Source organism: Heterocephalus glaber, unplaced genomic scaffold (assembly GCF_053883595.1).
Source record: "Heterocephalus glaber isolate CG9 unplaced genomic scaffold, H.glaber_assembly_v1.0 deba00000676, whole genome shotgun sequence".
Taxonomy (NCBI): domain Eukaryota; kingdom Metazoa; phylum Chordata; class Mammalia; order Rodentia; family Bathyergidae; genus Heterocephalus; species Heterocephalus glaber.
This window is the reverse complement of record NW_028258156.1, coordinates 17,460,583-17,473,516: the sequence shown is the minus strand read 5'-3', so window position 1 is coordinate 17,473,516 and position 12,934 is coordinate 17,460,583. Positions and strand designations below refer to the sequence as shown.

At 39.1% G+C, this 12,934-nt stretch overlaps 1 protein-coding gene and 1 pseudogene across 6 annotated transcripts in view; one reads left to right on the top strand and one right to left on the bottom strand.

Annotated features, from left to right (window-relative positions):
- The window catches only part of Dock4 (dedicator of cytokinesis 4), a 445,644-nt gene that overhangs the window by 207,533 nt on the left and 225,177 nt on the right, over positions 1 to 12,934 (bottom strand). The window lies entirely within an intron of this gene.
- Positions 7,027 to 10,075, top strand: LOC106008929 (regulator of nonsense transcripts 3A pseudogene; annotated as a pseudogene).

The window sequence follows — 12,934 nt, the reverse complement described above, 5'->3', positions numbered from 1 at the left end:
CAAAGCTTCAAATCCTTCCGAAGGTTCACTCACTTCTCCATAATGTCCTTTACTTATGGTAGGGAAATGTACAAAATTCTCTAAAAAGATGTTTCAACCACCTAATTAGCTTCATTCTACTTCTATGTCCTAAATCATGCCATGTAATTTTTTTTGGTACTGGGGATAGAACTCGGGACCTTCCACTTGTGAGGCAGGCAGTGGCACAACTGAGCTAAATCCCCGGCCCTGTCTTTTGTCTATTTGTATCTTTATAATATAAAACATATAGTAGTGGAAAATCTACAGAAAAAATATTTTCTAATGCTTTCTTCTTCTTCTTAAAGATTAAGTAAACAGAGTACAACTAAGAACATGAGAAATGAGAGTATTATTATCAGCAGAGAAAAACCATTATTTGCCTTCCTCATATACTGCCATGTTCTTTCAGAGAAAAATCTCACTGTAGAAGAAACTTAGCATTCAACTGAACTCTGTGTGAGTAGTGACTAATTCTATTTTTGGAAATAAGAAAATAACAAATCATAATTATTTATTATTTATAATCTAGGTTCTTCCAGCAAGAATTTGAATAAAACCAAGATAATAAAATACAATATAAATAAGTATCACTAGCATGGACTTTGAGGAAAAATAATAAAGGCAAATATGTACTCCATTCCAGACCCTGTACATATGCTTTACAGGATCTATTCATTTAATTACCACAACCACCCTCTGAGGCAGAAACTACTATAGTCCCATTTGACACATAAAGAAGCTGGCACTCGAGATATTAGCTAAGTTAGTCAGAGTGTATGGTTGGTGAAGGAAGAAGGCATCTGAAATCCAACTGTGGCTCTGAATTACAAAGCAACCTGTCCTGACAGAAAGAATTGAGCACTTCAGCAAGGGACCAGGAAAAGCAAGATTAACCATGACAGAAGAATCAAAGGTTATTCATATATTTTCAGTAAAATTCAGAAGTAATAATAAATGCATGAAGCCAAAAAAATAAATAAAGGGACAACATGTTTGAGTTTATGAAACTTATACTTGTGATCACTTGCTCAACTACATAACTGAAATTCTGAGGTATGAAAAAGACATCTCATAACGAATGCTTTTCAAGAGCATAGTTTGGTAAACACGTTCTTAGGGTTGATGCAAGTACTGTGAGAAGCACAGCAGGGGTTTCAAGACCCTCTGCAGGTTTCTCTTCTGTTTCTCAACCTCTCAGGAGCAGGCAGTTTTCAGCTGCAAAGGCCCTGCCCAGAATCTGGGAGGTCCAGAGTCTGGGAGGCCCAGGACAGGTCCAGAAGGGTCTGGCAGCCATGTGAGAAACCAGTCTTCCTACTACAATCTCTTGCCTTCAAAGAGCAATGCAACTAAAGATACTAATGGCCAATGCCAGAGATGTTGACATTTTATGTGAAATAAACAGACTCTAAAGATTTTCATGTATTTCATCTAGATGTTTTTTATATTTCCTGTATGGATTCAAACTTATCTCTCTAAAACCCAGCTCTCATAAGAAGCAAAACTGTCCAGTGATTTAATGCCTGTGAAGCCAGGTGTGGTGGTGCAACCTGTAATCCCAGCACTCAGGTGGCTGAGGCAGAAGGACCACAAGTTCAAGGGCAGCATTACATAACGAGATCTTGTCTAAAAAAGGGCAAGTTTTGTTACGTAAAACAAAACTTTTGTGTAGCATCTTTGGAAAAGCACAGCCAAGTCACTTGTCTTAAATTTCACTACGTTGTGTGTGAGAACAGTAAGTCTGTTTTACTCTGAGCAGGTATGCTGGGAGGCACACCAGAAGCCCAGGAGGAGCAGTAGGTGCAATTACATGGACAAGATGAGAAGGGAAAGAGGACAGCTCAACAGTCTCAACTCTGGAGCCTCTCTCTGGAAGGCAAGGAAGACATATGTAAGGATCTCAACCACTTCTGCATTCTGTTTCTCCTACATTTTCTCAAATGCTTCCTGACTGACAAACAGTATAGGATGTTTCCAAAAATCTGTTGTAGGAGACGAGGAAGTTCCGCCCCCAAATATGCCTATTTGGCATACGCCTTGTTGAGCTAAAGGTAATTAAGCTGCAGCTGCAGGAAGTCTCTCTGCCCTCTTTCTATCTGCCTAAAGACAGGACACAGATTTACAAGGACCAAGGGTTTCCAGTCTCCTTCCACTCTCCTTCTACGTGGGAGAACAAAGCTAACCAACGAAGACAACTTCAGATTCTTGTGAGCATGGACATGGCACTGGAGGTACCTATATTAACAACCTTTATTAGCTACCTTCTGCCATTTATTTGCCTCCCCCACCCCGAACTGCTGCCTCGAGAGACTCATAATTCCATCCTTCTATCTTGCCATTTCACTAAAAATGTCCTGTTGTTTACTGACGATGCAGTGTAAGCTGGAATTCAAAGCCACCTCTTTAAGAACTGCTCATTCCCTGTGTATCTCCACGTATACATGAAATACACATTAGTGAGAAACTGAGAGTATAAATAAGGACTAAAAGGATTAATAACTAATAATTGATACTTTGAAATAGGAAAAGGTCCAAAGGGGTAGGGGTGGTGGGGGGAGATGGGTAAAGGAAAGAATGGAAAGGAAAAATTATGAGAAAAGAAAAAAAATAATGGAAACAAAGTAATGTAAATAGGGAAGGGTGGAGGGGTGAAGGGCACACAGGTAATGGGGAAAAAATAAGAACCAAGATACATCACGTACAGGTACAAGCACCCAATGATAAATGTAAACGTATTGTATACCTAAAATGTACCAATAAAAGAATTTAAGCAAAAAAAAAAAAAAGAAGAAGAAATACACATGTTAATAAACTTAGGTCTTTCTCTTGTTAACCTGCCTTTTGTTACTGAGGAATATTCCAACGGAGAACCTATGGGGGTTGAGGAAAAACACACCCCACCCCCAACACTGAGAAGAGGGCTGTAACTGTGTTCTTCCTAGGATGAGCAGCAAAGGCCAACTCAAGCAGGAAAGGTTGGGCAGCACAATAAGTCACTGAGTTAATCTCCCAACACTGCTGCTGCCTCAGGCCAGGCAACACACCACACCGGAAGTGGTACTAGGTGTGCTCTGGAGTAGCCACTCTACCACAGACTTTTGTGCTCCCTGAGATTCCTACATGCAAAGGGAACACTAGGTGTTAACAGAAGGGACCTACTGTCTTCATCCGGGGTGCCTACCTTCTCCTGAGGCACTGTATGAAGCCCAGCTCTCACACGGAGATCCTGATTTACTAGGTCAGGACAGACTGAAGACTCCTCTATGTTTAAAGGCCTACAGATGTTAAAGGACCCCTGTTTAATCACAAAGCTCAGGCCCTAAAAGTGTCTTTGTGACTGCCATATGTACCAGAAAACAGGCAGCAAACACTCAGTATCTTAGGGTCAAAGACTTATCCCCTCTCTTTTCAAACCACATTACCAACACAAATGACAAAGTTTTTCCTTGGCAGTAAATGAAAAGGGCTCCTCGAGCAATTCTTCCTACATATAACTATTAATGTGCTTTCTAATTTTAAAACTAAAGCCACATTAGGGGCATAAGCTCTTTTGATTAAAGGGAAATGGAAAGAGGAAGACCCTGGACACCAGTGTTTCCATAGCAGTTTACCTAAGGAGGAAACAGGCTGTGTTTCCTTTTAATACTAACATCCACGCCCAGATTTGTTTCACAAGTATTTCTGTGTTGCTGCAGGACTAAGCCACAAATAATTCCAGGACTCCTGTTAGGATGGTAAAGGATGGGCTCAGCCAAATGACATAGAAGAAGAGAAACTTTTAAGCTATCGCCATATCTGCTGCAAATTTTGAATATCAAGTCAATTCTTTCTTCCTACCCACAATGATTTTAAACCATTTCATACTATTACTATTATTTATTTTGCAGAGAATAAAGATATCTGAAACAAAATACTTTTTAGGAAGATAAAACTCAATGGAAAAAGGAATGCAACATTCTCTCAAAATTATAAATAAATGGGGGCCAGGGATTCAGTTCAGTGGTGCCGCCGACTGCCTCCAAAGCGAAAGGTCCCGAGTTCGATCCCCGGTACCAAAAAAAAAATATATATATATATATATATATACTTGTTGCCAGAGCTAATCACCAAACTAAATAACTAATGAATTAAATTATTTTGATTATTGATTTAAGAAAGAGCGCAATGCCTCTTAAGTTCAGAACTCTTGGGATTCTAGAAACCTCAAAGGTCACTTCCAGTAAAATCCTTAGAAGGAAGAATCCTGTGTCACTGCATGACAGGAAAATTACTTGCTGGAGTTCCTCGCCAGAGAAGTAGTAGTTAAAAATTTAACTGGAAAAAGAAGTTTGTCAGGGAAGTTGTGAGAAGTAGGCATCAATAGGATCTAGGTCAACAGAAACAGGGACCATGAAATAAAAAGCCCTGCATGTAGGCAGGGTGTCTGTCTTATTCTTCTAGGCCCATGAATTTACATAATTTGATCATCATAAATACTGTATCACTGACATTTAACAAGAAAAGAATCACTCTGATCTACATATGATAATTATTCTGACTTTTGTAACAATGTTTTTGTGAGGAAAGCATGTTTAATAAGAAATGTTGATAATAAAGTAAACCTAAGCCCTGTCAAGTACTCTGAATTGAAGTATGCTTTTTTTTAAAAAAAGGCAAAGAAACTTTAAATAAAAAACAGAATATATAATAAAAATCGACATAATCTAAACCCTGCAAAAACAATGGATATAATAAATCTTTCATACATTTTATTATCTCAAAGATGTTCTATCTTTAATGGAAATAAATCAAAACCAAATTTCCTTTTCAACAGCTTGCTGAAACATAATAGCCTGCTGATATTCTTTATATTCACTACAATTTAAAAGCTGAAATCTATCTAAATTTCCATTAAACAATATTTATTAATTATATGACATATGTAGCTACATATTTGGAAGGTCAGGTGCTTTTTTAACCGGGACTTACAAAGGCTCTGTACTGACAGGAAATGCTCACGTGTATGAGAACAACAGTACACCATTTTCTGTTGAGGTCTACAATTTAGGCAAGGTGAAAAAGGGAACTTACACTGGACTTAGCCACAGGAAAGGCTAGGAACCGTTATTTTATACACAAAATACTTTTGCAAAATAAAAATTACATATTGAATAACAGACAAAGGGATGGTATAGAAACTCTCGCTTCAAAAACGTTCCTCTATATTTTAAATGTAAGCAGAATATATGATAGGTTTGGGAATATTTTTCCTCTTTTACTCAATGATGTCTCCCCCAGAGGTCTGTGTGGCTGCAGGAGGATGAGGGCAACAATTGTTTGCTTAATGAAAGAATGACTGAAAGAATCATAGTAATTCCATAGGAATGGTGTGAAATTTATGACGCTTAACTGGAATGAAAAGAAAGTGCAGTCTCTGTTTAACTTGTAGTTCAAAATCTCCAAATGGAAATACTTAGTAGAGGATGTATACATTTATCTGGCAAGTTTAATGTATCTTTTTTTTTTCTTAGCATGGCAGTGTTTGCAAATGGTGGTTCCCAAGAGACAGGTATGAAAGCACAGTTCTGATTCACAACGTGGAACATGAAATAACTCTATAAATGCTTCTGACACACTCAACACCTTGAGTTCCCTCCCGTATTAAGAAGCACATCCCCCCTGGAGTGGTAGGATGATAGCAAAGATTAAGACACTAATGGTGTGATCTCCTAATGCTTCCCCTCGACAGCCTGAAAGCTTCCTTTCACTGCATCATCCTCCACCCTGTGTCAAGCACTCTGCAAGGTGCTGAGAACATAAAGATGATGAGAGGGTACAGCCACATCATTAATAATTTCCTTGTCAATGTTGAATCATCCTACAACACAAATGGCACTGAATACCAAAGAAGTCCTTGTGAGGCGGCTGCTATGTGTGATGATAACTTTTCCTTCAGGGAACTTACAAAAGTAAATTATTCTGAATTCCCTACAGGCAGCAATCACCGGGTAGAGAAAGAAAGACAGAGCTGACCAGAATACTAGTAGAAAAAAAAAAAAGAAAGAAAGAAAGAATAGAAAGCCACCAATCTGGTTATCTTTTAAAACACAGGAATGGGGTGAAAGGGCGTCCTGATCTCCTTCTAAAATACTCCACTATTTAAGAACAAGGTGACCAGTCACCCAAATAAGCATTTAGAGCTAAAAGGAACTAGAAAGTCAAGGCTGAGGCTACTTACTCTGCGGGCTTTTAATATTCTGCAACTTTGAATTTCTAGCCACTTATTATTATAATGCTGCAATTTGTAATTTCAAAAATATTTGGAATTGTATGGCGTTTAAAATGCTTCAGACCAAAAGAGTGGATCTGTGCTACCTAGGGTGTCCTCCATATGAATAAAGTACTTCTTTGCTTATTTGGTTTTCATTTAGATCTTCCTCCTGGCTGATTTCTGTAACATCTCACCCAATAAAGGCATCATCATATCTCTAAAGCAATTACATACTGTTTTTGTTAATGTGACACAGAAGTGTGACCAAAGGAGGAGTAAACCAAAAATCTGATTAATGCTGAAGTGACAATGATTCCAATTTTCATGCACCTGCTGGAACAATCAAATGATGGAGAGGAGGGAGGCTGGGAGGCAGCAGTGCCTTTCAACAAGAGGCCCAAGGGAAGGTCACTGTCGGTTACGGACAGGCAGACACCCACAGTGAAGTCTGTGCCAGCCGTCTAGACACAGCAGGAAGCACTCTGGGCTGCCTGTGGTGGCCAATACTACCGCAGTGCCAGGAGGGTCTCCAAAGGCCTTCTCCGTCTATTTTTGTTCTCAGGGTTGTGCTCCTGACATGTCTGTTCAGAAGAACTTTTTCTAACATTGCTGCTACCTTGCTCTGAAGAGTTTACAATTTTTAGTTAGCTGTATAATATGGCTAGAAAATGAGATCTATGCCCACAATCTTTCAACATTCATATAACAATAACTGCTCCTAATTTTATGTAAAAATATAGATGCTGATCTGTGTGACCATGCTGTGGTAAGCTGTAAATGATGTATGAAATGAGAAACGCTAGCACAGTGCACAGAGAATTAAAAACCCTTTCTGCTCTCTCATCTGTGTTATGTACTACAATGTACACACAAAAATATTAGCATTTATTTTTAGTCTGGGCCAAATAATTATTCTGACAGCTCTCTTCCATAAATTCTTGAAAAATTTTCCCCAAAATCGAGTCTTTTCAAAAGAAGTTCAAGTTCATTTTCTTTAGAAATGAAAAAGCTCTTACATCCTGTCAGCCTCTGAAGAAAACTACTGGAAGCTATGAATGTGATTTCTGAGTGTCTCCTCACCATGACCTAGGACCTCCACTTTTCTCATTCTTTTGCAACCCTATCCCTGCCCCCCCCCCCATTTCCATCCTTATTTCCTGAGCACTCCTGGCAAAAGCTAACCTGGGAACCAGGATTCACCACCAATTTCAGATGTCACTTGTTGGTGGGTCCCTCGTGTGTGCAGCTCTTCTATTTTCATCAATAACTTGCTTTGTGTAATGCTTTTTAAAAAGCACTACCTTTTAACTGTTTATTCTGAATTGAAAAATAAGATTATATATACTTATATAATATGATGCTTGAGAAATATATACTGCACATTGTGGAATGGCTAAATCAAGTAACATTCTTATCTTTGTGTGTGTGCGTCTAGTGACAATATTTACAATACCCTCTTAGCAATTTTCAAGAATATTACACTTTGTTATTCATTATAGTCATCTTGTTGTACAACAGGTCTCTTGAGCTTACTCGTATCTAACAAGTCCTGTGTCCTTCGACCAACATCTCCCTACTCCTCCCTTCCTAACCCCATGGTAACTGTCATTCTAGTCTCTACTTTTTTGAGTTCAACATTTTTACATTCCATTTAAGTGAGATCACGTGATGTCAGTCTTTCTGTCTTATCTCATTTATGATGTCCTCCATCTTCATCCATGTTGTTGTAAGTGCCAGGGTTTCCTTCTTTATGAAGGCTGAATAGCATTCCATTGTACATACAACCACATTTTCTTTATCCATCCACATGCTGATGGACACTGTAGCTGTTTCCATTTCTCGGCTTTTGTGAACAGTGCTGCAATGAACACTGGAGTGCAAATGGCTCCTTATCAGGCTGATCTCATTTTCTTTGCATACATACCCAGTTCTACTTCAACACTGTATACCCATCTCACTTCCCCTAGCTCCCACATTAACAAAATAAATGCTCTTCCACTTCTCAAAGTAGATGCTTTCACTTGGGTCCTAGATTCCTTTGCCATTCGCTCAGGATTCAACTATGAATCTCCTGTTGGGCCTTTCTACTGTTGGGACACAACAGTTACGCCTATGCATTTGGGTAATGAATGAAGGAATAAGTAAATGGTCAGAGCAAATGCACATTCTTACAACTGGACTTTCCTCATTTGAGGAAGGATGAAGGTTTAGAGTTCCTAAGAGGGTTCTTCCATGGACACGGGATTTTGCATAACAATATAAGGAATTTTCTCTCACAGTACCTTTATTGATCTTCTAAATCCTATCTATTTTGCTTTATATGTGAGTCAAAGCTTATGCTTTAAAGGCATTATTATGTTTGTATTTTACTGTATAGTACTGGACATTCTAGATCATCAGGAAAACATTTCTCCCACATTATGTCAAATATATTATCAAAGATATTACTTTCAGCTTATGTGAACCTAGGTATGTTGTTCTAGGCAGAAGGAATCCAGGCTATCTCTAGGGCTAGTGAGTAGACCAAACTAATAACCTAGAAAGAAACAACAACAAAAAGCCTGTCTTCAAGGTGGGGCAGGGCGGGCGTGGTTCCAGGCTGCCAGGGAGCGTAGGTGGGCTGGGTGACTAGCTGGTTTTGCCCCAGGTGGTCCCACGGCAGCTGCCCTCCCGGGGGCCTCACCAAGGAGCAGCTGGAGGAGCAGCTGCGCCCGCTGCCCACTCACGATTACTTCGAGGTGGCCGGCATGGACCGCAGCCTTTATCCTCATCTCTCCTCAAGAGCATACATTAATTTTAGGAATCCTGATGACATCCTTCTGTTCAGAGATCGTTTTGATGGATATGTCTTCATGAGCAGTAAAGGCCTGGAGTATCCTTCCATGGTAGAGTTTGCCCCATTCCAGAGATAGTCAGGAGGAAGCCGAAAAAGAGAGACACCAAGACGGGGAGCACTGAAGACGATCCAGAGTATAAACAGTTTTTAGAAACTTATAGCATGGAAGAAGAGAGAACCAGTGCCAATCCTGAAACTCTTCTGGGAGAGATAGAGGCAAAGATGAGAGAACTTGTTGCTAGAAGAATCACACCTCCTTTGGACCATATTAAAAACAGAAAATTAGAAAAGCAGAGAATTCAAGAAGAGAAGTGAGAGGAACGATGGAGGAGTTAGAAAAGAAACACTTGCAGGAGGAAGAAAAAAAGAAAAAGACGAGAAGAAAGATACAGGAGGAAAGAGGCAGATAAACAAAAGACAACTATTGAGACAGAAGTGTGGACAAAGCTTCTTAAGAAACCAGAAAAGGAAGAGGAACCAGACACAGGAAAACAAAAAGAAAGAGGTGAGGAAGTCAGCACTGGAGATAGAAAACAGCAAACCTGTGCTCCCTGCACCTTTGTGAGAGCCAGACCTTCAGAGAGCCCAATAGGGGTGCAGAGGGAGAAGTCCCAGGATGACAATGACAAAGAGCAGAAGGACATGGAGAGAAGAATCCAAGGACCTGAAACACCAGAATGCCACTCAGATGATGTTAGAAAGCACAGTGGTCACTCTGAGTTTGACAGGTTTCCTAGAAGGAATGAAGATGAGCTGAGATGGAGGAGAGGGATTCACCCAAGACAGAGGGAAGAAGGAGAGCCAGGACAGGGCATCCCTGTGGGAACAGCAGAGAGCCCTGCCAGGGAGCAGGAAGGGGCCTGCAGCCTGGCACTCGGAAGGGAGTGCCCAGGAAGTAGGGCCCTGTAATCCACTTGTCTGCACCCTGAGTGGGCACTGTGCTTCTGTAGGCTCACAACCACTGTTTCTAAACAAATTCTCTTATTAAATCAGGTAGGAATCTAAAAAAAAAAAAAAAAAACCTGTCTTCTTTATTTTATTGCTCACCTGTAGAAAACATTAATTCATGCTAAACAAGTTATTTGCTAACTATAAACACTACATGATAAAAGTTAAACCAAAAACTAAGAACCAAGAACTTGTCACAGGGAATCAACCATTAAATCTGCCACACTTTCTCTCTATATATTGCTACTGATGAAGTAACTTACAGCAAATCATATCTGTAATTCCATTTTACATGTTAACTAATGGTTTCTCTAAATTTTATAAAACTGTAATGTCAGGTATCAAAAAAAAATCCATAGTTTTCATAAGCACTCAAGAGCAACTACCACATGTTCCTAGTTATGTCAAAATATACTTCCTCTTCTGGTCTTTTAAAATCCTCATCGCTATAGCTAAGATTTACTGACCAAATACCTGATATCAAGCATTACACTAAGAAGCTAATGCTCAAGTAATTCCAAGGGGAAAGGACTATTATTATCCCTCTTAGCAGATGAGTGAACAGCCATAAGAGATATGAATTATCTTGCCAAACTGACAATGCTACTAAATGGTATGGCCAGGATTTCAACCCAGGTCATCTATCTTCAGAGTCTGGCCACTTAAGATATTATAAAATGTGCAAAACCACAGGAAGATATTTGTTTCTTGGATGGAGAGAAATTCACATATATGGTTCAATATGAGTCTGTATTTTGAAAAAGTCTGCCTCACAAAATATTTTCACCACTTACCTTTTCCTTAAATGTAGACTTGGAATGATATACTGCATAAAAGGTACTTGTAGACACTATAAAGTTTATATGGAAATGAAGCATTTCAAGGAAAATGAAGGTTTAACTGCATGATGTCAGGAAGAAAAAAAACCCCCTAATTTCAGAAAAGTATATGAATAAGCTACCAACAGAAAGTAAACTTTATCTGGATTTAATTACCAGGATGAGACTTTTTCCAGAAGTGCTATCCTGCTGTTCATTTCTCCAATACAAGCCCCTGCCAGCAGCTGGCACACCTGAACAGCCTTATGGTAAGCTGAGTACCAAACAGCGGCACTCAGGTCCTGTTAAATATGTTCTTGATGAGAATGAAATAAAGTAATGAATTAGTCCCAAGACAAATTTACAACTTTAATTAATGAAGCCTAAGAATAAACCAATAAACAATGTAATGAAACTTATAATGGAGGAAGCCAACCACCGAACTATGTCATTTTCACTGGCTTATATAATTTACAATCTGGTAAGATTAATTGACACCTATCAAGGAGTGATAAGCATTAACATACACATTTAGAACCACGCAGCCTACAGAAAGCACAAGCACCATGACCGTTTCCATTGCCATGTAGTCCAAGAGACAGTTTTAAACGCAAGCTAAAGGAGAACTGTAGCATATAATGCTAAGTATTTTGATTTCTCAATATAATGAAAATTCCTATTCCCAATCCTCTTGCTTGGCTAGTGCATATCCACACCCTTTCCTTTCTTCCTGCCTACTGCCCATGGCTAATCTCCCCATCTACAAGCTCAAGTCTGGTTCCTGTCATCCCTCTCCTAAGGGGCCTTCAACCATGGATGATTTCCTTCTCTCTGGGTGTGGCCTCCCCCTCAATACTGGATCCTTCCTGTGATTCTTAATGAATTCAAATCTCTCCTACTCAAGTTTCTTAAGAGAATAACCCTAGATAGTTCCCTTACTGGTGAGCAAAAATTGGTTGGGAAAGAATATAGCATATTACCACAATTAGAGATATTAAGAATGGGTATAGGGTAGTGACTGAGAATACTGATTGCTCTATAGATTGCCTCATTAAACTACCAACTCCCCAACACATACTAGCTGTATTACATGGGGCTAAGTATTTATCTGTGTGCCTTGGTTTCCCCATCTATAAAACTGGGAATGTTTGTAGTATCTACTTCATAGGGCTAATAAGCTAAGAGCTAACGAAGTTAATATTTTTAGACGAGCTTAAAACAGAGCTTGGCAAATGGCAACCATTATATAAGTGTTTGTTAAATGAATAAATGAAATTACAAGTGATACTGAGATCTGATTCTCTGTCTCACCCAGCTGGATTGGGCCAATCAAAATTTCTGCCACATGAATACTCTTCAAATACATTCTACTCATGTGAAATTTAATTCAGTAAACTCATCTTTTAAACTAATATTTGTCTTTTATAGAGAGAAACCAAATCAAGATTGTAGAAACCTCAAATAAATAAAAAGGGTTATTTCTGATGATGCTTGGGTCCAATGCAGTGGCACCTTCAAAGCACTCTGGGCTGGTGCTGTTATACAAACAGCTGAGGAAGGTAAACTAAATATGGCCGAGCTTCAATGATCTTAAGTTTTGTTCTTTTCTTTTAATGTTGTTTGTTTTCTGGAAAATGTCTCCTTCTGATACTGAGGAGAAAATATGTGCTTCCTAGTTTTACTGAGTGAGCTAGAAGGTGGGTATTTTCACATAATGGCTCCATTTGCAGTTGACACCTGCAAGTACTAAATCTAAGACTTGCGATCACTGGCATATAGTAAGGGCTGATGCAACTGGGCTTACAGTATTTTGAGTAGGACTTAATTTCAAACACTAATTTCTATAGCATGGACTACAGTATTTCTGAGGCCTTTTACTAGTTTCAGTGCTGCCATTATGAGTAATCTGTGATCATTTCTTATTAAGGCCAGCAGCCTTTAAAGTTCTCATTCTGGCCAATAAAATTGTGTTCAGGTATGGAAACTTTCAGACAAATACCTAAGCATTTAGAGAGTAATTGTGACAAGGGCTTCAGAGTCAGGGTTAAGAGAGTGGGCTCTGGG